We start from the raw sequence: 25,226 nt of genomic DNA on the forward strand, positions 1-25,226 counted from the left end.
TGCAGCTCAGCAGGAAGGAAAGAGGGAATATGGAAAGAACAGAGTGGTTTCCTAGAGAGAGACGGGAAAGGAAGGGATTTCTTGAGAAGGGAAGAGGATGAGCTGGGAGTGCTTGGAGCAGGGGAGATAACCCAGCCTCCGGCCTGATGGAATCCCAGAGGAATTGGGGACCCCTGGGGTGGGGTGGCTGCATGGAGAGGCCCCAAAGCAGCATCAGTGGGGTGCCCTCAAATCCCTTTTGTCGTTTGTTGTCCTGGAAATTCCCATTGAGCTCCTGCCCAGGTGTCTCCCTGCCATCCTTTAGCATCGTGTGGGGATGACCCTCAGCACCCCCAAATGCATCTCCTGGGGGAGCCAGGGGGCACCTCAAAAAGCAGGAGTGTGGCTGCAGTCCTGATCCATGAGGGATCATTTCCATGGGAGTGTTACCACTGCCGTGGCATTGTCGCTGTCCTGATCCCCCATCTCACCAAACATAATTAGTTTATTTTTAATGACTGCTGAGATTCTTGCACAATCAAATCAAAGGGCTTTAAGATAAAGTCCAAAAGTTGCTAAATTAAGAAACTGGGGCTTGTGACCAGCAGAGACCATTGGAGAGCTGACATAAAAGCGCGCCGGGGGTAAAACCAGAAGGGAAATTAAAAACAACAATTATTTTTCATTTTTATTCTGCTGCTGCTGCTGGGCATCGTAGAAACCATAACATGAGAATTTTAACTCGTGGATTTTAACACCTCATAACGGGAAGGGCCCGAGGAGGGGTGCTGCCACTGCGGGAGCTGGCTGCCAGTGCCGGGAGCAGCCTGGCTCCTGCGAGGGAGCAGCTCCCAGCCCTGGCCCTGCCTTGGCCGATGCCACGGCGAGATTTCGGTGGCTGTGGCGCACACAGGCGCAGCCCTTTCTTCTCTAAACATGTGTGCTTTGAAAGGGAAAAGCTTGCTGCCAGCATGTCTGACTCCTTCGTCCTGACAACATCCGACCATCCATGTTATCAAGCCTTACTGGGACCTATCAAGAGACATAGTTAAACAAGCTGCTGTTTATCTGGGGGAAGCTGTATTAATTGCGCAGTGGGATAAAGAACTGGCCGGCACCAGGCAAATCTCTCTGGCATGGGAAAGGGACGGCCGCCTCCGCTAACAATGGGCTGGGCAGAGAAAGTCGCTCCGTGCTGGAGCCTTTTTGCTTTGCAGACTTCAGGATTTTTATTTTTTTTTAACAGCTCGAAGCGCTGTGTTTTGTTTGCCCGTTTTACAATGAGACCTCAGCCGTGGCTGTGCTGGGGAAGCGCCGCTGCAGGAAACGGGAGCGGGGCTGCGGAGCCGGGCTGGGCCCAGGGGCTGCGACCCCTCCATCCTGTCCCTGTCACTGCCACAGCTCGCCCTGACCCACCCCAGCTTCGCTGCAAGCTGCTGAGCTTCCAGCCAGGCATCCCAAAGGGCTGTGGTACAGCTCTGCTCCAGGAACACCCAGAATGGTTTGAGCTGGAAGGGACCTGAAGGGTCATCACCTCCAACCCCCTGCCATGGGCAGGGACACCTTCCCCTGGAGCAGAAAATGTGGTTGGGGTTTGCTCGGGGCTTTGGGGTGGTCATGGGGTTGGGGTTGGGGTTGAGCTGCTGGCCTTGGGGAGGTTCAGTGGTCCAAGGCACCTTCTCAGCAGGGAGCCCTTGGAAAAGACACTGCCTTTCCCAAGGGAACACGGCTTGCCAGCACTGTTGTTACCCCATCTTGGAGCAATGGGAGAAGGAGACTTTGCAGCTAAAGCCCATCAAAATATCCAACAGTGAGGAGGGCCTGAGAGCACGGAGCTCAGCGTTGTTTGTGGGCTCCTGCTCCTTCATCAGCTACCCAGAAAACTCAGATGGAAACATTTGCAAATCTCCTTCTTTCACAGGGTTAAACTTGGAAATTGGTACTCAAAGTGTGTGGGTTGCTGGTGCAAAAACCCACCCAAACCCTCAGCCAGCTGCAATCTCAGAGCCATTGACTAATGCTCCAAGAGGCAGCAATGACCCAGCCAGCCCAGCAAAGGGAGAATTTCTCCCTGGTGGCAGCAACTGGTCCAGTTTGGGCATGATTCCCTTATCAGCTGAAGGGAGCTGTGTTGGCCTGCAGAGCCCAGCTGGGCTGTGGGATGGGAAAAGAGGGAATTTCATCCACACTGTGCCATGGAAGCAGCCCTGCCTCGTGTCCTCTTGTGAAGGAGCAGATTGTCATGGAGGGGCAAATTGTAAGAAAAGGGAAACTACCAAATGAATCACATCCCTTTTCTAATCTTATTTTCTCTTGGGGGTGGATTTGGGCAATCTCCAAAGCCACAGCCTAATTTAAATCAGGAGAAAGGTGGCTGGGAAGGGCAGAGAAGCAAGAAAGCTGGGAAAAATGGACAGAAATATTTGTCCCCCCATGAATGAATATCTGTCCTGCTGGGAAACGGCCACATCTGGTGATGGAAAACAGAGGTTGCTTCTAGACACTAATCGCCTGCTTTTATCTGGGGCTCACGAGCCATTTTAAATACTGTGTTGTGATGTGACTGGGGCTTAGGAGGGGGAACGGTTCCTGCCTTCCCCAAGTCTGCTGCCCTTCCTCGGGGATGCTGACAAATGTCTTGGGGAGATAGTGAGCAGCTTGCAGGAAGGAGCCTCTTCAAAGTCCTCTCTCCCTTATCTCCCCGCTGGAGTTGTTTTGACAGCGGCCAGTTAGAGAGAGGAGCCCTTGCTGGGATGAAGTCAAGATTGCAAGAAAAAAAACAAACCCAAGAGACTGCATCAGCAGCACAGGCCATAACTCTCCTCTGGGCAGGCAGATGGAGTCGGTGGGATCGCTGCTGGGCCAGGGGAGCCCAGCCAGTCTAAATAGTCCTGGAGGTAACGGGAAAGGTCACTGCTGGTGGAGTTCAGCAGCTGAGTGCTGCCAGAGCTCCGAGTGCTGTCGCAGCTTGGAACGGGCTCCTGGTGGGGTTTGAGAAAGGGCAAGAGCAGCCCCTGCTTTTCCTTGGCCTGCTGGGCTGGGGAATGGTTCAGGGATCCCACCTGGCTCAGGGATCTCACCTGCTTCCTTGGTGAATGGCTCAGGGATCTCTCCAGGTTTTCAGTGAAGTTCTCAGGGCTCTCACAATGTTTTCAGTGAAGTTCTCAGGGATCTCTCCAGGTTTTCAGTGAAATTCTCAGGGTTCTCTCCAGGTTTTCAGTGAAGTTCTCAGGGTTCTCACCAGGTTCCTCAGTGAAGTTCTCAGGGCTCTCACCAGGTTTTTAGTGAAGTTCTCAGGGCTCTCACCAGGTTCCTCAGTGAAGTTCTCAGGGCTCTCACCAGGTTTTTAGTGAAGTTCTCAGGGCTCTCACCAGGTTTTCAGTGAAGTTCTCAGGGTTCTCACCAGGTTCCTCAGTGAAGGGCTCAGGCTCTCCCTGGATTCCTGGCTCCATTCCCTCTGCAGCCCTGTGTTATCCAGCCCCATGTGTGTCCCTGGCTCGCCCCCACACTGTTCCACTCACTCAGAGGTCTCACCCTGGCTTCTTTCCCACCTCTTGTGCCAAGTGCCCTGTGCCTGACCCTCCCAGGCTGCTGCTGAAATCCCTGGCAGCCAGATCCTGGGATGGAGCTGGCTCTGGGGGCTGTGCTTGCCCTCAGCTCCTCGGTGCCCAGGAGGGAGCTGGGGCACGTGGCCACTCAGTCACCCTCGTAGCCATGGAGGTGCCCCCACTTGGCTGTGCCAAGTAAATGTGCCCCCAAATTGGCTTACCAATGAAATTTGCTGCCAAAGCTGTGCTGGAGAGCAAAGCCAGCACATGCCAGACCTAAAGAAATGCAGCTTTGATAAATGGTCATCAAAAGAAGTTCATCCTGGTGCCTCTGCCATCCCAACACACAGGTGAAAGGCACCCTGGCACCTTCTGGACCCGTGTCAGGCAGCAGTGGGCTCCCACTGGGTTTTCTGTCACCCAGGGCTCATCTGTCCAGTCATTTCCATTTATTGGTGCAGCTAAAGAACCAAAACCGTGCCTCTCTTTTTCAAGGTTTTGGCAATATTTTTAGCCCCTCGGGCTGTGTAATCACAGCTCCATGACACAGAGAGATAAGCTAAGTATGTAGGAACACAGACAGGATCTGGGATGTGGCCCAGCTAGTCCTGTACCCTCTCTCTGACAGTAGCCAGCAGGAAATGAATGAGAAATTTTTGCAAAAAAGGCTGGAAAGATGATAAGCCTCTCTCCCCAGATGCCGCCTCGTGGACTATTTCACTAAAGATCCTTTGTAATGGATTAAAAAAACAATTTCCAAAATCCCAGTCATTTTTTACTTGGTTCCCAAATCAGAGAATCACAGAATCCTGGAATGTTTTAGGTTGAAGGAGACCTTAAAGCCCATCTCCTCCCACCCTGCCACCTTCAGCTATCCCAGGTTGTTCCAAGCCCCATCCAGCCTGGCCTTGGACCCTCCAGGGATGGGACCAAGGGTTTTGGTGGGCTGAGGAACACCCAGACTTTGGCATTTGATGCCTCTGAGTGACTTCCAACCACCAGCACATCACACACCCAAGGTTTGCATCCGCAGTGGAAAAATCTGTTGGGTTTTTTGGCCGGTTTCGAGCAGCACTGGAGCATCCTTGATGCATTTATAAATAAGGAATTATTATTGCAGGGACCCTTTGCATTAGTGGTTGCCATGGCAATGAATGTTGGGTCTCTGCTGGGGCCAGACTGAGCATTATTGTCCAACGTTCATCCAAACAACTTCCAGTCATGGTGCAGTCACTTAAAGTCCCAGCAGATGGTCTAAAGTAAATTCTGCTCCGAGCTGTGCACCCTGGCAAGGTGCCACGTTCCAATATTGATGCTGAATATGTAAAGACTACTGGATTTCTCTGTTAAAAACAAGAAAGAAAAAAAAAAGTTTGTTAATTGCCTGTACCAAGGCTGTCTAATTAATGGCACATGGATCCACCCTCATGCACAGGGAGAAATGGGAGTGAATCCGTTCTGCCACGACTTCCCAAAGTGCTCTAAGTGCATGTAAAAGCTGTAATCAGGGGCTGTAATGGCTTCCTAGTTGGAGGCTGCTCTGTAGCCTATGAAAATATGCTGTGTGGAAATAAACCATTTGTGCATCAGGCTGAATTAAAACCAAATGCTTGAACTTCTAATTAAATTTTTTTTTTTTGAGTCGGGGAAAGGAAAAGCTTAATTACCACCAAAACCCTCCCTTTTTCTTTCATTCTTTTATTATTTTTTTTCCCTTGTGTTCATAATTATCTGCGTCCCATAGTTTTGGGGGCATCTCCCATTCCTGGCCAAGCAGCCAAAAAGCCAGGTTGGTTTTGCAGGGCTACCTGCCCATGTGGTCCTCGTTGGCTCTGCTTTCAAAGTTTACTGCAAACACATGGATGGCTGCCTACACATTCCAGATGCTAAGGAGGCTTTAGGAAAATGGAGGGGGGAGAGGAAAAAAGAGGCAGAAGTATGTGTGGGGTGGAGGGGGAATAAACAGAGTTAAGGAGATCCCGTTCCTGGCAGACAGAGATGCTCCTTGCACGGGTTTGCTGCTCCTCCCTATCTTGCACCCTGGATAACAGAGGGCTTTTTTTGAACTTTAGCATTTGGACTCCTCAACAGACTGTTCTTTAGTGTGGTTTGGGAAGGACAAAAGAAGACTTTTGTTGATTTGGCATAAATTATACAGTGGGTATTTTTGGCAGAAATGTCGGAGTTTGATGCTTTTTTGTTGGTTTGGCAAAATATACCTTGAAATCACAAAAATATGCTTCTAATTACAGAATGTATGTTGCAGTGATGTGGGACAGTGAAGTAAGGAACCTTTCAGTATTTATATTAACTGAATCAAAAAATTAACCTCTTCCTGTTGAATGTTTACAGCTGGAACCCAGTCAAGGAATCTGAGGCTGGAGCTAGTAATGCCTAATACATTTCTGCCTCAACAGCAAAGATAAGTAATTCATTATTCAGATTTTAAGCATTCAGCAGGCCAGTCCCTGCAATTAGGGCTTAGACTTGCTTGAGAACTGTCAGGTACCCTGGGCCCCACATTTCAGCTGTGTGGTGATGTTTTTTGAAGCCCTCCACGAAGAGGAATCTTGCAGGGAAATAAAAGGGCAAAACTGCGATGAAAAGCAGGGTTTTGTTCAAGCTGAAAGCTCCTGCTGCCACGTTTGTCACTTGAGCATTTCAGCAGCCTGCTGGAGCTCACAGGCAAGAGCAAAGCTGTGTGCCCTGCCCAGGGCTTCTCCATGCAGCATCACCCAGCTCTGCTGGATCCCCATCCCTGCTGGATTCCCATCCCTGCTGGATCCCCCATCCCTGCTGGATCTCTATCCCTGCTGGATCCCCATCCCTGCTGGATCCCCATCCCTGCTGGATCCCCTATCCCTGCTGAATTCCCATCCCTGCTGGATCCCCATCCCTGCTGGATCCCCATCCCTGCTGGATCCCCTATCCCTGCTGGATCCCCATCCCTGCTGGATCCCCATCCCTGCTGGATCCCCCATCCCTGCTGGATCCCCCATCCCTGCTGGATCCCCCATCCCTGCTGGATCCCCCATCCCTGCTGGGTCCCCTATCCCTGCTGGATCCCCTATCCCTGCTGGATTCCCATCCCTGCTGGATCCCCATCCCAGCCCATCCTTCCAGGGCAGGGTGGCAGAGTGCTGACTCTGCCTCTCCAGCCCTGATAAGATCTCTCTGCAGAGGAGTCAATGACCCTAATTAAGAGCCTATGTAATGTTTTGCCTGAAGAGCTTCCTGTGCGTGGCTCTCCCAACATGCCTGTCTTGTTCAGAGATGCTCTTTCTGGAATTACCATTAAATTGCAGCGCTGGGTAATTGCTCCAAAGGGTTGTAAATCCAACTTAACCCTTCCCAGGTTCTGGAATGCGAGCACCGGGGAGCATTTCCAAGGGGTTGGGTCTGAGTGCACTCTTTATATAGCAAGAAAGACTTTTCTGGGAACTTTTTTTTTTTTTTTAAATGCATATATATTTCTCCTGAAGGGCTTTTTATTAACCCGGGCAGCAAGCACTGAGTGCAAGAACAACTGACTAATTTAGAGCACCCTAGACAGCTCTGAAGGAGATTGCAAAGGTTTGCTTGACAAAACAGGCACCAAACATGTCAACTTTTGGGAATGTTACAGAGAGACTATTATGGTTCCAGGCCCTTCCAACACCAGCAGTAGGAAACTACCTCGCCCTGCGGCGTATGGGCAGCAAAAAGCAAAAACAATGAGTGTGAAACCCACTCTGGCTCTGTGTGTGCAGCCTCTGCTTCAGCAAATCCTATCAGCTCTCACGTCATAAAATATAGAAAGGAATAAATGTTTTCCCCTTCCCGTTTCTTTAGGAATGGTTATACAATTCCTGTGGTAAAATCTGCTTGGCTGTGCTGGTTGCTAAGATAATATGATCATGTTTGGAGCAGGGGGGAAGCAGTCTTTTTATTGCTGTATATAATGGCTTTTCCTGTTTCTTTGTCATTATAGTTATGCTTTTTCTCCTTTTCTTTTCTTTTCTTTTCTTTTCTTTTCTTTTCTTTTCTTTTCTTTTCTTTTCTTTTCTTTTCTTTTCTTTTCTTTTCTTTTCTTTTCTTTTCTTTTCTTTTCTTTTCTTTTTTTCCATATTTCTCAGTCCCTCTGAGAAACATAAAGAAAAGGCTCCGTTTTCTAAGGTACTTGATGGCAGTAAGGATAAAAATCTGTGGAAAAGCAGTAGGATGCACACAGGTCTCAATTATTGCCACTCTGGGAAAATTGGTCCCTCAGAACTCAGGAGAAGTTGGTGGCAGTGGTCATTTTTCTGTTATGGTTTTCATTTTTGTACTAGAAAAGGGGAGCCCCAGTTTTGTGCATGATGTTCCCTGGTGATGGTTCAGCTGGAGAAAGGTTGGATTCACCCAAAAACTCTGGTTCCCCATTCTCAGACAGGCTTTTGTGTGATATTGGGCAGGGGATGGCATCTCTCCAGGCATCTCTTCCCTGCCTAAACTGTGGAGATAAGGAAATTTCAGGATACTGAGAGGACTCGGTGAGCTGCTGGTTTGATGTGCTGTATATAGGGCAGGGACTATTCATTCCTAATAATTATCTATCACTCTTTTAAAGCCTCAGTTCCCTTATGGTTCTTCCTGAATACTCTTTTTTTTTTTTTCCTCAAATCAGTACGAGGAACAGTCTTATAAAGGGATGAAATGGAAATGTGGACAGAGGTTTTGGAGGTGAATTTTCTCAGGTGCCATCAGCCAAGGCTTTCCACACCAAGGACAGGTTGATCCCCTCTCCCTGTTCCAGGTTTTGGCTTCACATCATTTTCATCAGGGTGAGAGATTGATGGCAACTCTCTGTGCAGGAGAGAGGGCCCCTCAGCTCTCCACTGATTTCTCCACTTGGGATGATTTCTCACAGAGATCTGAGAGCAAAAAAAGTGATCCATTTCCCATTCTTTGAAGAGAGACCTTTAACTTCCTTGGATAAAATGTGTAAAACAATGTTCGGGAAAACTTCCAGGGGGCTCATTTGGGCTTCACAAAGGAGCCCTCCGCATTTGAATCCTGATGGGAAGATAAGATAATTCCCCAGCCCTGTTTAGTGATCGCAGGGTACAAACAGCCATCCTCTCCTCATCTCCTGAGAATGCAGAGCTGTTCGGGACAGAGCGTGAGGAACAATTAGAACAGCTGGAATGAACTCCACATTCCCCAGGAGATCGTGGACTCTGTCCCCATCCCTGCTTGAGGGCTGTCAGTAGGGCTGTGGATCTGAAGGCTGCTATTCACTCTCCAGGGCTGTTTGCTGAGGTCTCCGGATGATTTTAGTGTTTTAAAGAGCCCAGACTTTAATTATATGCACAGTCATGGCCATCAGCTCTTTCCCTGGCGTCTGTCAGCTCCCCAGAAGCTGTGAGTGCCATCGCTGGGGAACGAAGAGCTGGGAGGTCCCTTGGATGGGGTGAAGGAGAATTCAAGGGGCAGGAGGAGCCTCTGGGGACAGCAGTGCTGGAGGGAGCGTGGCAGGGACCAGGGAGGAGCAGGGACAGCCCTGTGGCTTCTCCCTGGTGCCATTTGGCTCTTGGGCCCTGCAGCAGGGCTGGAGGGGAGGGAGCCCTGCTGGAGGTGGCTGTCCAGCCTGGGAGGGATCAGCACCTGCTTTGGTGGGTCCCCGTGGCTGGGAAGGGACAGCCTGGCTCCCTGGGAGCAGCCAGCAGTGACAGCAATGTGTCCTACCCTTATCTAGAGCCTTCACTAATCAGCCTGAGAGCACTCAGGGGGAGGTCAGAGGTGTCATCCTCGTTCCACGGGAGGGGAACTATTACTCATTTTGCTGGTGACATTTCTCTCCTTGCTGTGCTGTTACCAAGGCCTGTAGGAGCAGAGAGATCCCTCCCCTCGGATTTATCTGCAGGGAAGGATGCTGGAGCAGTGACAGCGCTGGTTGGAGACCTGGGAGTGAGAAGAGCAGTGGTTAAGTCAGCCAGAGGAATGTTTTGCCAGTTTGTCTCTGTTATTTTTTGTTTGTTTGTGTATTCAGCAGAGCACTCTGTTATCTTCCGCCCGTTCCGACGCCATGCTTTTCCTGTTTAAAATTCCGACTTCTGATTTTCCCTTTGGGTTTTTGTCCTGTTATTTTTTTTTCCTTTTATGCTTCCCCAATTGTTCTAGTTTTATGTTCCCGGCACCAATTACCAAATGATATCTAATGAAAGCATTTGAGGACACAGTAATTTGGTGCTTCTCTCCTTCTGACGCGTTCCCTGTGCAACACGTGGTTCTCCTCTCTTGCTCCCAAGACCAGCTCTGTATTTCCCTGTCTCGTTAGCTAAATTTTACCTGGGGATCCAGGTAAAGGGAGATCATGACATGAAGGAGGAGCACCTGAGGGAGCTGGGAAGGAGCTCAGCCTGGAGCAAAGGAGGCTCAGGGGGGACCTTGTGGCTCTGCACAGCTCCTGACAGCAGGGGACACCGGGGGGATCAGGCTGGGAACGGGGACAGGAGGAGAGGGAACAGCCTCAAGTTGTTCCAGGAAGGTTTAGGTTGAATATTTAGGGAAAATCCTCTGCACAAAGGGTTTCCCAGCCCTGGCACAGGCAGAGACAGTGGTGGGGTCACCGTCACTGGAAGTGCCCTGGAAGCGTGGATGTGGCACTTGAGGACGTGGTTTAAGGGTGATCACGGTGGTGGAGCTGCTTGATGCTTGGACTGGATGATCTCAGAAGTTTTTTCCAACCTAAACCATTCCCTGATTCTTAAACTAGAGACAAAGCTGGAGGGGAAGCTCCAGTTCCTTGCTGGACACCCTGGCTGCTGTTGAGTGCACTGGATGGGTTTGAAGGTCACCCAAGCCATGAAACAGAGGAGACACAGAGACCTGGGGCTCTGCAGGTGTCACTTACTGCCCTGGTGCTTCTCAGGGCTGAGCTCTGTGCCAGCTGGTGCACAGAAAAAAGGAACCTCTGTAAAGGGACAAAACATCCCCCAAATATTGGGATTGATGGTCTTTAAGGTTCCTTCCAACCCAAACCATTCAGTGATAAAATCTTTACTCTTTAATCATCAGTTTATTTATCATAATTTCACTCAACATTCTTGTTTTGTATAGAATAGGGTTTCAAACAGGAAATATTCAGTAAATTTATTGCTGGGGATAGAGAGGTTGAGCTTAGAGGGTTTTTCAGAATCTCTGGTACTGCTGTGGGTGCAGAGTACTCAGAAGTTTTGAGGAAATCCAGAGGCAGTAATGGTGCCCCTTTCATGATTTTATTGATTCCCGTGACAAATTTGGGCTGTTTTGTCAGGAATTGCACAACAGAACTACAAGATAGTGAAAAAAAAAAGTGAAAAATCAACAGTCTGCAAAAGGGATGAAATAGGAGCAATATTTAGTGAGGACTGGGGTGCTGTGGGTCCATCACAAAGACAAGTTGCAGTGGTCTGGGTCCCTGTGCCATGAATCCGAGCAGGAATGCTAAGGGAGCAGTCCTGTGCCTCTCTCTCACACACACAAACACACTCAGGATTTTGTAAAGATGTTCCTTTGTCCCTCTCTGCATGGGAAAATGTGCTTTCCACCCAAACATAAATTACTGTGCAAACTGCAGCCTGTGATTCAGGAGGCTGCGTTTTTAGTGGCAAACTCTGCAGATCATTTTGGCACCAGCTCTGAGCAAACTCACCAGAAAAAAAAGGACTTTGGGTGAGCAGCGAAGAAGCAAACAACCTGAAATCTCTATAATGAACTTTTTTGAAGTCCTGAAGAACATTTTCACGGCAGGGACTATTTTAAAATGCATTCTGGGAATACAGAACTCACAGAGACCAAAAAAAGCCAGCAAAAACTGAGCCCAAGTCCATCAACAACAGCAGAGATCAGAATCTACTCATGCTTATTCCCAGTTCATTAATTAATGTCAGGGAGTAACAACCTGAAGAAATCACAATCCCCTCACCCAGACAATCCCAGATTTTGCTTAAAGTCTCCTATTCCAGCATAGTCCCTGATTTGTGGCATTCAGCTTTTTATAGTTTTGCTTATCCTAGCATTTAAGGTATTTTCAAACTTTCATACGCTTTAATTTGTTACATTTGGAATGAGATGCTGGGTTTAGCACATAAAAAGGGTATTTTCCTTGGAGATGGGACCAGCAGTTCAGTGAGGAGGAACTTCTGACCGTGGCACCCTGCCATGCCCCAGGTAGAGCAGAGCACAGCAATTCCCAGGGTGCAGCAATCCCACCAAGAGGCTCACGTGGACAGGAGACCCCTGGGATCCTCCAGACAGCCCAAAACCCCAGATCTGCCCAGTCCCTGGCAGACCCCAGGCTGGGAATGGTTTCCAGTGGGTTCAGGGGAGCTCAGCACCCAGCTGGGTCTCATCCACAGGATGGAGGAGGGAGCACAAAGATCTTGCAGGATAAATGGAGCAGAAGATCAAGTTCAGAAATATTTCACTGGGGGAATAGCTGACCTCTGGTTGATCAATCAAAGGCTGGTGATCTTGGAGGTCTTTTCCAGCCTAAACAGTCCTGTGGCCTCAGCCAGGTCTGACTGAAGCAGCAGTGGGTGGCAGGAGGGACAGCGTGGCTGGGATGGGCAAAGGAAGGTGGGGATGGATTTGGGATCTGCAGCCAGCACTGCAGGGGGCTGCACTGGGACATGGCCTTTGCAGAAAACTCGGTGAACTTATTGAGCATTTGACTCTCCCCCATTTCCAGTTGATTCTGTGGCAGCTCAGACCTTGTGCCAGGGAATTCTGTTTGGATTTCCTGCTCTGTGCCATCCCAGTAGGATGGGAAGGGTCAATCTGCTGGTTTGGAGCAAGAGAACAGTTTCAGAGGGATAAACCCCAGGTGAATTTGGGCAGTGTTGGGGAGGAGCACCATTCCCCCCTCTGCCAGGGAGTGTCATGGCCTCAGTGCCATTTTCTGCTGGACAGCTGCCATGGAAAGTCCATCAGAGACAGGCCCCAGACCTGGGCAACACACAAAATTCATTGCACAGTTCTGTGCTTCTGTGGGTTCATCCCACACCTCTTTAGGCATTTCACTGCATGGGATGCCTGACATAGAACTTGGCTCCTTCTGTAGTGGAGGAATGCAGGTGAACACCTCCAGGGATTAATTAAGATCTTAGGGAGTAATTAAGGTCTTAAGCAGTGCCCACTGGAGATGCAAAGAGCTCTCCATGTGCTGTGGAGGGAGCCTGAGGTGACCAGAGTGAGAGGGTTGTGAAATGTCTGTCTAGGGTGGGTTCAGTCTTGGCTCAGGAGTCACTGCGTGCTCTGAGCTCTGCTGCTTTCAGAGACCATAATTTTATCCATCCCATCCAGGATCCCTCTGGCAGGTGTGAAAACAGGAAATATTACACACAGATGAACTTCACACACTTTGTTCCCTCTATCTCAGAACGTTCCCTAGTGCTCGTGGTATCATTTTGGATGGAAAGTTCTCCTTGACATTTAATTATTATCAGAATTAGTCATTAGCACTGTCGTCATCACAAGGAGTTTGGCCACTGATGGACCAGGCCCTGGAGCCAGAATTAGGTCAGAACTTCCCACGTCTTTGTAGGATGGTGGGTGTGTTTGGGATGCAGCCTGTGAAAACGATTGTGTGGGAACAGCTTTACCTGAGGGGATTCAGCAATCCCCAAACTTCTCTCAGGGAACTTGATGACCTTATGGGAGTGTCCCAGAGCTGATCTCTGCTGAAGGAGGAGGGATGCTGGATCCAGGATCCATCTTTGTGCTTGCTGAGCTATTGGAGTGGGAATTTGTTGCCCAGCTCTTGGCTGGCAAACACAAAACCCAGCAAGAGCATTCACCTTCACAGGAATGCTGAAAAAACGGTGTGATTTCCCAGACATCCCCCATTCCCACCAGTGCTTGCTCACAAGTGACTTCTCCTAATGAATTTAGGGCGTTATCATATCGGTAGCACACAGAGGAGCCTCTCAGCCCACAGCTGTGCACATCTGGCTGGCACTGCAGCGCCCTGTGCTGCCGGCTGGGATGGGGAGCCTCTTTCCCTGCTCCTGCTGAGCCCCAGAGCTCTGCCCCCACAACCAAACCCTTCCAGAGCTCCTGGGCTCGGCAGAGAGGTGTCCCGTGCCCAGGCAGGCATCCAGCAGGTCCCTTTGGGAACCTGGAGCTCCTGGCTCCCCCAGGATCCCTTTCCGCTGCCCCGGGCGCTGGCTTTCCCGACTGAGATAGCAGAGGTTGGATGGATTATCTACGGGCTGTTTCCAGACTGCTGTTTGTTTGGAGAAATCATACTGGAGATAAGATGGTAAAATGCAGATAATTAAGTTTCCTTGATACGAGTGTAATTGTGAATTGAGATTTAAATAGCCTGCTTTGAATCCTGCCCTACGTGCCTCTCCCGGGGTTTGCTTTGGGTCTCTGCTAAGGAGACGAGGGGGAGAGCCCTGCATTGTTGACATTTGCTCTACAAAAACATTTCCAGCTCTTCTTAGGGCTTTTTTCAGAGAAAGAAACCAGTTCAACCACTTCCCCACGAACATTAAGTTCTTTACACAGGCTCCCTGGGCTGGCTGCAGTTCATTCCTTTGCCTTGCTCTCATTAACACCTCTTGGGCTCACACCGGGGAAATTTGGGAAGTTTCATCTCGAACAGAGGGCAAATTGAACCGTGAGGAGACCCTCCTTAACAATGTGCAAAGCCCTTACACAGGGACCTGAAAGAAAATAGAAAAGCTTTCCAAACCTGTCAATTATGGCAGCCGTGAAATGTAATAAACTCTTTAAGCAGCCCTGATTGATGTGGGACTCGGTTTGCTCCGGGGCTCCAGCAATAAACGCTCTGTCACGACATCCCCTCTGGGCTGGGGTAACGTGGGCATGTGGGGTTTGTGGGGTTTGAGGGGTTTGAGGGGTTTGTGGGGTTTGAGGGGTTTCAGGGGTTTGTGGGGTTTTTGGGTTTGTGGGATTTGAGGGGTTTGTGGGGTTTGGGGGGTTTGGGGGGTTTGTGGGGTTTGAGGGGTTTTTGGGGTTTTTGGGTTTGTGGGGTTTGAGGGGTTTGTGGGGTTTTTGGGTTTGTGGGGTTTGTGGGGTTTGAGGGGTTTGTGGGGTTTGAGGGGTTTGTGGGGTTTTTGGGTTTGTGGGGTTTGTGGGGTTTGAGGGGTTTGTGGGGTTTGAGGGGTTTGTGAGCTCAGGGAGGTGCTGGCAGCTCAGGACCTGCTCCTTTCCTGTCCCAACTGCGCCGTGCCGTAAGCCCCAGACACAGTCTGGGGGAAATGAATAAGCAACTGAAAAGAGAGTTCAAAGCACAGAAGTCTGGGTGATCAACCAGTAGCAATTATCCCCAATCTGCCGGAAACCGAGCTGTCTCGGGCTAATTTGAGCTTTCTGAAGATATTAGACTGCTGGTTTGAATCATATTCCTGAAACTGGGTAAGAGGCAGATGAATCACAGCCTGCTTTGGGTTGGAAGGGACCTTATAGCTCATCCCATTCCAGCCCTGCCATGGGCAGAGACACCTTCCTCTGTCCCAGGCTGCTCCAAGCCCCATCCTGGCCCAGTGGAATGCTGAAAACAGAATAAATGTGATTTACCAGGGTGAATCTCTGCAGCCTGTGCTGAGGTGCTGGCCTGGCCTTCATCCCCAGGAGCCAGGAGCAGGGCAGAGCTTTGCCATCATTCCAGCCTTGATGCCAGCGCATGGATCACGTCAGCAGAGCTCTGGGGCTGCCCACAGGACCCACCAGGGCCGGTGCTGACGCCCAGCAAACATCTTTAGCTGCTTGGAAGGTCAGGGGAGGTTTTCCCAGGAAAGACTTGGCCCCGCGCTCCGATCCAGGCTGTCCAGCTGATTAGGGAGAGATTACTTGGAGAAGAGGCAGAGCAGCTCTTATCGACTCGGGGTTTTTTTCATTGTCACTAAAGCCCTCTGTGTGTGTATGGGGGGGTAGAATCCCGTGTGAGGCTGCCAGGCTGCGCCGTGGAGCTTTGAAATCCGAGTGGGCTCCTCCGGGCGATGTTTGCGCTGCGGCGTAATTTGTGTGTGTGAAAGAGCCCCTACTTCTGTTTCAGCAGCACTGCAAGGATGGAAGTAATCCCCTGTGACAGCCTCTCTCCCTCCTCACGGACAATTCGGGGGTGTTTGTCCAGCAGAGACTCCTGGCTGAGCAACACGGAGCAAACATGTCCTGTGAGGGTGGGAAAACCATCCCAAAAAGCAGCTCCTGCCCCAAATTCACACCTCAAACCCTTTTTGTGGGCATTGCCCTGCCAGAGCCATAAGTTGGTGAAGGTTTTGGGCCCTTTCCTGCTCATTTCTCTCCAAAAAGTGTCATCATGTCCCTTGACCACTCCAACACAGAGCACACCACACCGTCAGGGACACTGGGGGCTGGAATTTTGCTGGAATTCCCAGCACCTGCCTGCTTCCCTGAAATACCCTCATGGGAAAAGAGAGTCTCCTTGATACAAATGACCCATTATCTCCAGCACTAGAGCATTATAGTGCTGTAAAGCAATTTCTGCCCTCTCAAAAGCGACGCGGCAGTTGTGAAATGGAAGTTCTGTAATGGTGTAAGAGAGACCTGAAGACACAGGAACAACCATCCTGACGCCACCAACAATTTTGCTAATGGTCAGTTGTGCAAGCAGGAGAGAGGCAAAATTGCATCTGACTCCAAATCCGAGCCATCTCAAAATCTCTGCCTCCCCCACCTTGAAAGAGCATCGTTAAGTGGGTGTTTAAATAGATTTAATTGGAATTATTTGAGCTTGCTTGAAAAAAATCGCCCTGTGAGAGCTCCAGATCCCAGTGGAATTGTATCCTTAAGAGACGAAAAGAGCAGAAATTCCATGAATGCCATGGAAGGTTTGGGAACTCTCTGATATGGGGAAGGGATTTGGGCACGCTGTAAAAACCTGAGATGGGCAGACAGCTCGGAATCCTTTTACATTTGGGATCAGCCGTGCAAGTCAGCTCACATCCAGCAGTGCCTGCCTTCCCATTCCTCTTCCACTTACAGTAATGGATTCGAGGGCTTCCAAGTGTCCTGCACTATTGATTGGAGATTTTAATGAGCTTTAAACTACCGAAGGGATTTATGGGTCAGGTGCCTTTGGTGGAGGAATTGTTCACAGGCCTGGGGTTCAGGAGCTGCTCCACAGCCACACAGGCAGGGCTCGGGAGCCTCTGGCTGCCAAGTGCCCGAGTGCCCTTGCCTTGCCCTACTTATCTGAAGAGGCTGTCAGCATGTTCTATAACCAGTGGAAACCACTTTAGAGCTGGAGCCAGACACCGAGGTGCCGGGGTCCACATTTCATTTCTGTGCCTGGGAAAGTTCGGAAGCAGATACGGCCAGAGCCTTCTCCCAGCAACATTTTTCTGCCTATCTCGTTCTCAGCGTGTCTGGAGATTGACACAGGCCCTGTTATTTGTAGATATTAAGGGTTTTTTTCCTAGGAAAGAGAAAATTGTGACCATCAGAAATTGCTGCAGAAGATGAAGCTGTAGCAGTTTTTAGAGCAATCTGAGAATTTTAATTGTATGTTTGCAGAGAATTTCAGCTCTGCTGTGGGAAGCATGTCCCAGCACACTCTAAACCCCAAAATCCAGCTAAACTTCTGCTTGAAATTCATCCCATTAGCAGCTATTTGGGTGTAATGGCATCCAGGAAGCATATTGGAAAGTTGTTCCAGGCTGGTTCCTCTTGGACTGTGTAATTAAACCGGTTGTTCATTAAGAAGTGGCGCTAACAAAGCTTGGGTTTGTTGGGATTTGTAGTCTCTGGCCCTCTAATAATCCCATCTGGTGATTTCCCTTGGCTTGCCCTTCACAGTCCCTGCTGCTCCCATGGGACAGGCAGTGGAAGGTGCTGTCACTGCCTGAGTGCCCTGGTCACCTTTTTGGGGAACAAATCCCTGTCTTGTCCCACCCAGGGCAGCTGCTGTGACATTTGGGGTCTCAAGGTCTTTGTTCCACTCAGTGCTGGAAATTTGGCTCAGCAGGTGAGGAGGAGGAGGAGGGACCAAGAGCCTTGCAAGTGGCCCAGCAGGGTGATGGTTTCTGTGGCAGGAGAGGTGAAAGCTGGTTAAACATTCCCAGTTATCCATGGGCTGTGTGGGAACAGCTTTTCCTCCTCTCTCTGGGCTGATCTGAGAGTTCTTGGCTGGGATTAGTGGGATTCAGAGGTACAGGGTAACAGGAGCCCAGCAGGAATGTTGTGTGAGGAAAGGATCCTACACAGATACAGAGATCTCACCTAAAGATGGAAAAACAGAGCTCTGAGTGCTGAATGCTCTGCAATTCCAGACATTTGGACTTCGTTTTTCAGGCAAATCCATATTATTTTAAAGGAAGGAGGAGAATGTTTTCCTAGGGACAGGTTATGCTCCTTAAAAACACTTCAGATATTATTACTTTACACAGATACTTGGTGGGGAATAAGCAGAGTTTAAAAACAGCCAGAGCTGTTAAAATTTATGGTATCAAAATATATTCTGTCCAAATATTTATACCATAAACTAGGATCATTAACTGTCCCCTCATCCTGCTCCTGGGAAAGGAGGGAGAGAAATCTGAGATGTCTGATGTGTACATTCCTTCATTTATCGCTGCTTTATTGCCTGGCAGAGCAACAACAAGTGGCTTCAGAGCTTGAATGGATATGGATCTGCAGGAATTCCTGTTGTTGAACAGTGTTTCTGTGGGCTAAAGGGGTGTTTTCCAAGTGACATATTTCCAGAGGCACCTCCACACATACTTCACATCCCAGCCCACATGCCAGCGCATGTTATTAGCCTGCAATTACTCTCCAGGAGTTGAGCAAGCAGATTCTGCTCCCATCGAGCTGTGTGGCAGCAGGAAGGGACTTTCTGTGTTGGAAACAGGCTGGAACAGGGATGTGCTGAGCCCTGATGTTCTGATCTCCTGGTTCTGCTTTTCCTTTGAGGAAAAGCTGAGCAGAGCTGTAAAGCTGGGACAGATCCTCGAGACCAGCACATCTGTGAAATCTCCTCTCCAGTTTTTTTGTCCTACAGCATTTAATTAGGAGGTCCCAGGGGTGTGTTCTTTATTTTAGCAGCCCCCACTGTGTGATGCTGATCAAACATAGGTGGAGATGCCCTGATGGAGGGAGGATTCCCTGAGCTCTGCCTCCTGCACCCTCCACAGCCCCTTCCCCATGGGCTGCCACAGGTCTGCAACGGAGGCACCACTGACCTTTAATTCCCACTGCCACCACCAGCAATGAATTTTTTGCCACCAGTAAAAAAGCAAACAGTACCTCAGTCTTTCATAAAAATTAATTGTCCTACTTCCTGGAATTATTACTTTCTGTCTTAACACTTATCTATTAATTGCTTTGGGATGGAAAGCAGCAGATGGACAGGAGTGCATTACCCACATGATTTAAGGCCCAGGGTTACAGTGTCACCTACTTTTATTATTTCACAGGAGTTGGGGTCTAACACTGTGATTGTTAATATTTGCCTTGGTTTGCCTGCGAGTGCCTGGAAAAAAAAAATGCATCTCTTGAGTTTATTTTTCTTGGCAGAGGCAGCCTGTACATACAATGCATCTTTAGTTTTTGTAAGCAGTTGAGAAGCAGCCTGGAAAGGGTGATGCTGAGTCCGTGGTGAAGGCTGAGAGCCCCCAGCAGGGTGTTGCTCTGGACCCCATTTCCAAAGGAGGTGCTGGAGCAGGGTCCCGTGCTGTGTTCCCAAACCTCTGCCAACCCCAACTCACAAGATTCCCTTAAAACTATCCTGCAAATGCATATTCTTTTAAATTGTAACTAGGGAGTTCTTTCCTCTGCCTTCTACCTTTGGCATTATTTGGGTTCCTGGGGTTCTCTGGAACCATCAAGAGCAGAAAATGACTCCTGGAGAACAGAGGAAAGTTGAGATTCTGGTACATTCACAGGTCTCCCAGGAGCCAGGCCTTACAAACCCCATCAGCTATGAGGACATGTTTGTAAGAGTTGGCAGTGAGCAGGTTTTCATGTCAGGGTGTTTGTGCAAGTGAAAGCCCAGATTTTCATTCGTCTGAAAATTATATGGTGTGATAAGGAAACGGAGTGCACGAAAAACATGGCCAAGCAACAGCAGCCTCCAGCTTCAGAGCATGTGAAAATGTGTTCCATTAGTGAGTGAAATGATGGGTTTCATGTAATGCAGGGGGGTTTTTATCCCTTTCTATTTTTTGGAGACATAAACATGTGAGCAGACATGGGGGGTGTGCAGTGAGGGTGTGCAAGGGAGGCACCTGTCAATAAACAGGACTTCTGTAAACAGAGCAGTGGGTGATGCAGGCAAGTTTGTCCATGTTATTAAATGAAAGAAGAAAAAAGAAATCTGCTGTTGCTGTATGAAATCCTGTAGATTTTAAGGGATTATTCAGGGCTGCAGCCTGCAGCCACTGTGCTGCAGCACTGCTGAGTTCCTGTGGGCCAGAGCAAGGTGACAGCAACAACTGTCCCACCAGAAAATGCCACCACTGGAGGGATTAACCCCAGGAACACTGGGAGAGTGGCTTTTTGTTGAAGGACAAAGGTAGATGGAGTCTTGTGGGGAGACAACTCCTAAAGAGAGCTGATGGAAAATGCTCTCCAGGCTCCGGGCCAAGGGCAGTGGTCCTGGCTCCTCGCTATCTGTTGGACCATTTGCACCAGTCCTGGGGGGATAAATGAAGCCACTGAGGTTTGATAGTGTGCTGCAAACATTTTATTCCTATTTTGCAACATGTCAGCCCTTAAAGACCCCAGTGTGGAGTGCAGGGCAGTGGAAATGCAGCCCCACAGCAGCAGAGCCGTGGGTCCCCAACGGCAGCGCCGCTGACCCCGAGGCCATGGGAAGGAGCCTGCATTCATCTGGAGATGTCTGCAAGGGGCTCCTGATGCTCCACAGCACAGGAGGCTTGGGAGCCATCAGCAAGCCATGAGGCAGAGGAACTGGAGCCATCAGGAATGAGTTGTTCCCTTGGGTGGCAGCACCTGTGCCACGAACAGTCCCCAGTGCAAGACCGGGCAAGGGACACGAGGAGCCTCTGCCTCTCCTCTATCCCCTTATCCACCCTGCAGGCATCTCTTTGGCACTGGGGTGGCCCTGGTTGCTCCTTTGCCATGAGAATGAGCCTGGGACAGGCCAGGGACGAGCCTGGGAGAAGCAGAGTGGGATGGGGGCTCACCAAGCCACTGGCAGCCCCTGAGCTCCCATCGCTCCCTGTGAGGAGAGGAAATCCTGGGGTTCACGGAGACAGGAGCAACACAGGCTCCACAGCCCAAGTCAGCAGCTCACACCAAGCCTGGCCTGGTGACACAGTCACCCAAACCCAGCTGGCAGCTGGCAGCCATCCCTGCCAGGTCCCAGAGCCCCTTGCAGAGGTGTGAGGAGCAGGTTTGGCTGGCACGGAGGGCAGGAGCAGGGAGGTGTGCTGGGATTTCACTGTTACCACTGTGCAAAGCCAAACCCTTTCTTTTCCCTCAGGAATATACAGAATGCTTCAGGCACCCAGGGTGTGAGTGTCCTGGGGCAGCAGATGTGTCAGGAGCTGGGACTGGTTCCTCTCTGGCACCGTGGCAGCAGCAGTGCCAGAGCTGTGGTGTGCAATCCAAAGCCACATGAGCTGAGTGTCACTGCCATGAGAGGGAGGCCAGGCTCAGGAAAGTGCCCAAGCACAGGGGCTCCAGCCCGAGGATGTCCCGACCAGCCCAGAGCTGCTCCAGCCCAGGTTTGAACTCACCCACGTCTCCAAGCCCCTCCTGCTTCCAGCCATTGATACAAGCCTGGCTTGTGTTCAGCTGAGCCTGGCTTAGAGGAACCATAAAAAATGTCAAGCACGTGAAAAACAAGGGGTCTCTGAAGCTACCTTGGGTAACAGGAGCACTCCAGGCAGGAGATTAACTGGGGCTGGGCTGGGGGTGCAGCATCACCTCGCCCTGACCATGGGCAGGACAAAACCCTCAGGGACATCCTGCTAAGGAACCCCAAAATGTGTGGGCAGGATCCTTCCAGGGTGGATGTTTGTGAAAGGCTTCTCCTGCACAGGGATGTTCCTCCCTCTGGGTTTGTGGGATGCAGGTGTTAAGAGGAAAGCAAATCTCCTCGACAAGATCTGGTTGTGGGCTGAGCTTCCATTTTTCATATGAAGAGGCTTTGTGGTACCAGGACAGCCCTTTGCAGGCTGATACATTTTCTGAAAGGATGTTTGAGCACAGATAAGAGTGTTTCCAAAGCTATTTGTGTCCCAGCCAAAGAACTCTGGAATGGGAGCAGACCTGCATTTTATCTCCCTGTGGGAAATGAGTAAAATTAGTTTTCTGGAGGGACAGGGTGAGACTGGATGTTTAGTTGCCCAATCCCTAAGTTACACATGGAGATAGCTGCAAGCTGGACTTTACTGGCCAAGCTTTGTGTTTCCCCTGTCCTGAAGCATCCCAGAGGGAATCAGTAAAGTTCCAAACACGATGGAGGCACGCAGAGGTCACAAAGCAAGGTTTGCACAGCTCAGGGCGGTGCTGGGATGCAGCAGGTGGGAGCTAAGTCACTGCAATGTAAAAAAGTCTCTGAACATTTATCCAGGGTTTTCAGAGAATTAAAACCAGAGTTTAATGAAGGATTTGTCTCCTTTTCCTGCTATTATTTTCTCTTCTCAGCACAAGAGGGATCTGTGTGGCAGTGCAGGGTTCTAGCTCACCTGCAGAAGGTGAAGGGTGCAGGAGGCACAAAAGCTTTTCTATAAATGTGGGATGAACCAACTGACCTCCAAAAGAAAATCTTCATTTTCAGGAGCACTGCAGGGAACTGTGTGTCCAGATCTCTGGGGTCTGAGCTTCTCATTCCAGCTTGGAGAGCTGAGTCATGTGAAGGCTGCAAATCTGATTCTCTGCCTGCGACCAGACTTCCAGGCTTCAGTGGCAGGCAGGGTTTGGCCTGCTCCAGTCATCCCAAATACATCTGCTTGTCTCAAGTGAAATCTAATTTGGCACTTTTGGGAGATTTGGCCATGGTTAATTATGCCCTCAATTAATGGCATAATGTAGGCTCCGAGAGCTGCTGAACTCGAGTCTGCTGCCGAGTCAGGGCTTGGCTTGGAAAAATGTTGTGAGATGCCATTCTTGGAGAGGATGTTTCATGGGCACTTCATTTAGGACAAGTCCTAATGTGCATTTGGCAGCCGAAGAAGTAATGGTTGCACAGACTATTTAAACATGACCCCAGAGATTATAGGTTGGCAACGTGCGCTGAGCACAGCCATCTCCTTCTGCAAAATGAAACTTAATCACGCACCCAAAAGCAGTGAAACATCAAGTTAGCAGAAAGTTTGCCCCGCTGTTATTAACTCTGATTTGTTACTTTAAAAAACTGCCTCTTGCTTGATTTTTCTAGCGGGATCTTACAAAGCAAAGTCCTCCTACTCCCCTTGGAAAAGCAGGAAAGCATATTAAGAGCACTGATAAAAGGTAAACAAACCAGGAGACACAAAGTTTCTTGATATGCTCTAATTGAGCTGGTTTCCTTACTTCTGCTTTGAAAAGGAACAGCCATGAGGCATTCTTGAGAGAGCCAAGTGAACTGCTGTTATCTCAAAAAGGTCTCCTTAATGTCTCGCTCGTGGGGGCTCCAAGTCTGCTCTGGCCATTGCCTGGAAGTCTAAGAAAAGAAGTCTACTGGCCTCTGTGATAAAGCTCCCATTTTTAGGCCTTGGGAAGGATGGGGTTGTTGACAGTTCATTCCTGCGAAAATGCAGCGCGGGCCCAGCCTCGGGATTGTAAATGGAAGGAATATATGGCAGCACTAATGCAAAAGGTATGTGATTAGATAGTCCTGGCTGCTATCTGCCCCAGCGTCCTGCTGATAGGCAGCTCTCCCTGCCGTGGTGCTAAATGGGAGCCATCAGAGTTGCCAGACTGACGCCAGGCCCTTCATCAGCTGCCTCCCAGATAAGGGGGGAGGCTGCGATCTTCACGTAACACCACGCTTCCCCAGTGGGTGAACTTGAGCATTCCTGGCTGCATCTTTCACAGGCATCTTGAGGGGCCAGAGCAGGGATGATTTATAGTTTCATACTGCAAGGAGTCCAAAAGTTCAGTGAGAGGGATCCTGTGGCAGGCTCCCGGTGCCTGCCCAGGCTGGAACCTCCTCCTGAGCCCTTCCAGACACCATGGCAGCAGAAGACCTTGGAGGTGCTGCTGTTCCAGGCTCCTCAAGGTGGGAGCCTGCCTGGCTACATCACACCCCGTGGGATAACCCACCTCACACCCGTGCTCACGGGAGGGATAAAGAGGTGAAAATGAGCTGCAGGGAAGGACCCACGCAGGGCTGCTCCAGGAGGGTCCCTGTGGGAGATCCGTGCCCCGGCAGGCCAGCAGCCCCCGGGCATGGTGGGCTGAGCCCTCCAAGGCCTCTGCAAGGCACAGTGAAGGGGATTTCAGCAGGGACACCATGGAGCTCCAGGCTGCTCCTGTCCGAGCTCTCTGATGGGAGTGGAGCAGGTTCTTGCTCACCCGTGGTGCTGGTAGGGTTTGTCCCACAAACTCCTGCACAGACCCAAAGAGAGGCCCTTCCATGGGGCATCCTCCCACCACGTAACACCCACCCCTCTGAGGGGCAAGCCAGCAACATCAGCTGCCTCACCCTGTGTGGCCACCACTGGTTTCTGCTGCTGCTGGGGAGCTGGAACACAGTCTCAGCCTGCCCCTGCCCTTTGCTTGGGCCACGTGGGAGATGCTCCTGGTGCTACAGCTCTCTCTGCACACTTCCAGGGACCTAGCTAGGCCCAGCAGAGTTTTCCCCACCATTAGCTTCCCTGCATGCTGTAGCTCAAGTGAATGATCCTTCTAAAGTCTTTTAGCACTTGGCAGTGGGTGATGACCTTCATAAAACCTACAAACCCCCCCAGTGAAAGGCACTGCAACCAGAATCTCAGGTAGACTGGTTCCAGTTAGTCCAGACCATGATGCAAAGGCAGCCATAATTCACAGGATCAAATGCCAGCTGTTTCTAGGAACGTGCTGGAAGCACTTGGTAGACCTGAAGGCTCCACAGACAATTGCATTTCCTCCTTAAGCCTTATCTTTTTCCACACCCTAGAAAAACCTTAGAGCTTATTCATTCATTAAAACAGAAGGGAACTTTCCTCTAATCTTTTCTGGGTGACTCACAGGCTCTCAGAGCTGCCATCAGAGGCGTGACCAGACCGTGGGGATGTTGACCCAAGTTTCCTCTGGGCTTTGCAGCCTGGGTGTCCCACACGGTGTTCCCATGGCACAGTGGATGCCCACGTGTGTGCCAAGCAGTGGGGACACCACAATGGGAGCTCTCTGGGTTTGAAGGAGCCTCCTGTTGGTCCCCATGGTCCCTCTGCCCCACACATGTGACACAGGCAGGCTGCAGAGCACAGCTCCCTCAGAGCCATGTGTGGGCTCCTGTTAGTCATTGTTTGCAAGGATTTGAGTGATGGCCAGCACTGATAGAAATGTCTACACAGCCCTGGAGATTCATAACTGTCGGCGCAGAGGAGCCTCCTACAGAAAATCCTTAGCCTGAAATCCCTAAATCCAGGTGCCAGCCTTTGTTGGCAGCTGGGGCAGGGATGCCAGCAGTCTCCTGCCTGGCAGCTGGAAGGTTGGACAAGACACAAAGCCAGATGTTACATGGACTAGGTGTGAAATTCAGTTTGAGTGAACTGATCTCCAAACAGAAAGAAAAAATAGGGGTGACATTTTACTGCACTCAGTAAATGACAT

This window comes from Passer domesticus, chromosome 14 (genome assembly GCF_036417665.1).
Source record: "Passer domesticus isolate bPasDom1 chromosome 14, bPasDom1.hap1, whole genome shotgun sequence".
In the NCBI taxonomy this organism is placed as follows: domain Eukaryota; kingdom Metazoa; phylum Chordata; class Aves; order Passeriformes; family Passeridae; genus Passer; species Passer domesticus.